Source organism: Zingiber officinale, chromosome 4B (assembly GCF_018446385.1).
Source record: "Zingiber officinale cultivar Zhangliang chromosome 4B, Zo_v1.1, whole genome shotgun sequence".
Lineage (NCBI taxonomy): Eukaryota > Viridiplantae > Streptophyta > Magnoliopsida > Zingiberales > Zingiberaceae > Zingiber > Zingiber officinale.
In genome coordinates this window covers 38,188,346-38,192,126 of record NC_055993.1, presented here as the reverse complement: position 1 = coordinate 38,192,126, position 3,781 = coordinate 38,188,346, and the positions used below count along the sequence as shown (strand labels likewise).

Here is a 3,781-nt window from a genome sequence, read left to right as displayed (position 1 = left end):
CCATCACACTTCTTCTTTTACACAAGACTCATCCAGACACTGAATAAATCATACGACTGGATTACTTCATTAAACCGGATGTTCCAAGACCTTGAAGCTTGCTTTAGTCCATAAATAGACTGATTGAGCTTACATACTAGATTCTCTTTGCCCTTTGCAATAAACCTCTCTGGTTGCTACATATGGATATTTTCTTCAAGACTTCCGTTAAGGAAAGCTGTCTTGACATCCATTTGTCAAACCTCATAATTCATATGAGCAGCAATAGAAAAGAGAATCCGGATAGACTTAAGCATAACTACTGGTGAAAAGGTTTCCTCATAAGTAATTCCCTCTTTCTGAGTATACCCCTTCGCAACAAGCCTTGCTTTAAAGGTTTCTACCTTCCCATCTGTCCCTCTTTTCCTTTTGTAGATCCATTTACATCCAATAGTTTTTATACTATTTGAAGGTTCTACTAGCTCCCAGACTTTGTTAGAATACATAGATTCTTTTTTTGAATTCATTACTTTTTACCAAGATGCTGCATCTTTATCTTGAGTGCTCACTACAACAAAAATCCTCATAGACATCGGTGGAACAACAATAGTTTTAAGCAAAAACCAATGTCTTTGAGTATTTTACACCGGTTTTTTCAAAAACCGGTGTCTATGAGTGCAGATTTTCGCTCATAGACATCGGTTTTTTAGGCGATGTCTATGAGCGCCTTTTTTTTGTTAATAGACACCGATTTTAACAGTGGTTTTTAAAACCTAGTGTTAATGAACCAAAATAAAATAGTTTAATATTCCCACCAGCCAAAATTTGCAACACCGTGAAGTTCCCTCCAAACCTAAACCTATATCGCGGCCCTTCCTCCGACCATCTCTCTCAGCATAAAACTAAACCTAAACCTCCGACCATCGCTCTCAACCTCATCTCCCTCTTCCCCTTCCTAGATCGACGCCCCTTCCTCCCCCGATTAGGATCAACACACGACGTCCTTGCTTCCTCTCTCCGTCTCTATGTCCGTCTCCGGTCGTCGGGCTACCCCTTCAATTTTGTCGTCTCCCCTCCAGATCCCCATCAGCAGCGATCTAGTCTCAAGATCTAGTTCTTAAATTCTTGGTCAGAAGAAGCTTCTATAAATTCGGCTTCGGATTCGAGCCCTAGATCTGTTTTCCGGTGTGCACCCCCTCTTCCTCCATTTTGATTTGCGTTTGTCTACTATGTTTTTGATCTGGCAGATATGCTGACCAAATTTGAGACGAAGAGCAATCGGGTGAAGAGTGTGAGCTTCCACAGCAAACGTCCTTGGGTCCTTGCCAGCCTTCACAGTGGCGGTGAGCTCAATCCCGAGGAAGAAGACTACTTCCAGGACAGCTTCGCCGAGCTCAACCCCAAGAAATCATGGGCCAAGAAGCTCAAGGAGGCCACTCTCAGCCTCAAAGTCAAAGCTTCCAGATCTTATTTCAAATCCCTGTTCCACAGATCTCGGCCACAAATGACAAATTGGAAGGCCCAAAAACCTCGAGACGCCATCAAAATCCAAACATGGTGGAAGACGAGAGCTGGAGCAAGTCCTCCACCGCTTCTTCCAAGTCGTCGTCCTTCTCCAGCGAGTTCAGCGGCGGTAAGTCCATGCTGAGGCAGAGCAGCAGCGCGAGCTATGATGCGGAGACCTCGATCCAAGGGGCGATCGCCTACTGCAAGAAGAGTAGTCAACGTGCGGTTGACTCCGGTCACTCCGCTACCAGGAAGAGCGGAGTACTCACGAGATTCTATAATTTTTGTCTTCTTCTCGTCCTCCATCTCGTGCCTCCCTCGACTCTCAAAGCACTCAATCCTCAGTTCCCCACGCAGCCACTCTTCTTCCACCTCTGTGCACATCTATGGAGGAAGGCAAAGACGTGGAGCACTCCAGAGCAACAGCCAGCTCTATAATGCCATTGCCTAAATCTCCATCCACACAGTATGAAGAGAATGGGAGAGAGGAGGAGGGCTTCCACAACGCTTTGCTGGTCTTACAACATCTCTATTTTTTTTTCCTGCTAAATTAATTGTTTCTGCTACTAATTTCTCGTTGCAGGAGCTGAAAGACCTGCGGTCTCAGCTTCACCATGCGGCAGAACATTGTGAGCGTGTATTTTCCTCAGCCCAGCAGAAGAAGATGTGAGCTGTTAATTTCTTCTTCCTTTCCTTTCTTTTCTTTTCTTTTCTTTTCCCTGCATCAACAAACAATTTTGGGAGGTTGATGTGCATTAGTGTAAAATTAGGATTTTGGAGGGGACAAAGAGCTACATATGTGAAGCAGTTGTGGCAATAGTCAACCATTTAGGAACTGTCTCATCCAAACTCTAGCAGAGTCTCCTTGCAAATGCTGTGGTTAAGTAGACTGAACAAAGAATTGGTTGCTTGAAGGAGGTGAAGAAGTTTCTTCAAAGGCAGACATTAATTTTAACACAGTAAACAATGATGGTGCCTGCCATTAACGCAAATGATATAATATTCTCATAGCTTATTAAAAACTGGAATTTCAAACTTATACGCAGAGAATCCTTGCTTGCCAACAATATGCCATGTGTCTTGAGCTGTGTAACATGCAATTGGACATCAAATTCCCTCAACACCATCAGCATTTCTGTATTGACAGGGCACAACCACTATGTGATGTGTGCCTCATTTTATCCATCGTCACTACTAAAGTCCTTCCTCATCTTCGACAGTTTCATCTTCTTGATCTCTTGATTGCAAGTATTAATTAATTGATGCATGCAATGTGTTTGATGAATTTCCTCAAACACTATCCTGAATTGATTTTATCATTTTTGTTTACTAGATTGAGGAGTTGTTATTTCCTGTTGCGAAGTTGGTTTTATGTATTCCTTGAACTATCAAGTTTCTTTTATGTCTATGCTAATTCTTTTCACTGATATGTCATGTTTTCTGGTTTATAAATTTATCTCTTTTTGTTGTTGTTGTTTCTACAGGATTTGTGTGTTGGGCTTCTTAGATGTGCTACATATACAACTTAAAGGCTTTGATCATTAAGTGAGTATTTTCTTTTGACCTTCTTATTAAATCGATTCATGACCAAGTTAATTATGATTTTGTGAATTTCTGAATCCATCTAAATAGTTCCTAATACGGTTTAGGGTTTAGGTGATGATTCATGAATGACTCATAGTTTATTTATTGGTATAATGATGAAGTGCAAATTTTGTTAGTCATACTAAGTTAATTGTTGTTGAAAGAGGAAAGTAGGAAACAACTCTCTGTCACAGGGTTAAAATATCTCAGTTATGCTTAGGACTCTTGGTCAGATGGCTATTGCTAATCCAATATTTACTCATGGTCAGCTACCTCCACGGGTAAGTCATTGAATATGTCTTACTTTTTTTTTGCCTTCCTACTTCAAGATTGCTTAAATGTACTGTGGAAGTTTTTATTTTTTATTTTCAAAATCTATTGATTGAATTAATGATTTGGAGCTAGCCATTCAAATGGTTGAGCATCCAGGGAGGCAATATGCTGCCATTGATCCGAGTCTGGACCTCTGCAGCTTCTACCTCCCCTCCTATGGTTGCCCTTCCTTGGTAGCACCTGCCTCATCAAACAAAATTATGAAAATGATCATGGTCCGACACAGTATATCTTCCTATTTTAATTCCATGAGTATTGTAAATAATAACAATGTAAAGTTCATATAGTTGAAGATGCATACCCATTATTCAAGGTATGGTCAGCATCAGCCAACAAAAAGGGTGGAGAGGAGGAACTTGTTTGGGCTTGTTCCCAGTGT

General features: G+C 41.2%; 1 long non-coding RNA gene across 1 annotated transcript; it reads left to right on the top strand.

Annotated features, from left to right (window-relative positions):
* The first annotated feature begins 1,928 nt into the window (after positions 1 to 1,928).
* On the top strand, positions 1,929 to 2,318 carry LOC121977501. Its single transcript, XR_006110878.1, has 3 exons — positions 1,929 to 2,000; positions 2,069 to 2,151; positions 2,256 to 2,318. It is a non-coding gene; the product is annotated as an uncharacterized LOC121977501 (long non-coding RNA).
* The last annotated feature ends 1,463 nt before the right edge of the window (positions 2,319 to 3,781 follow it).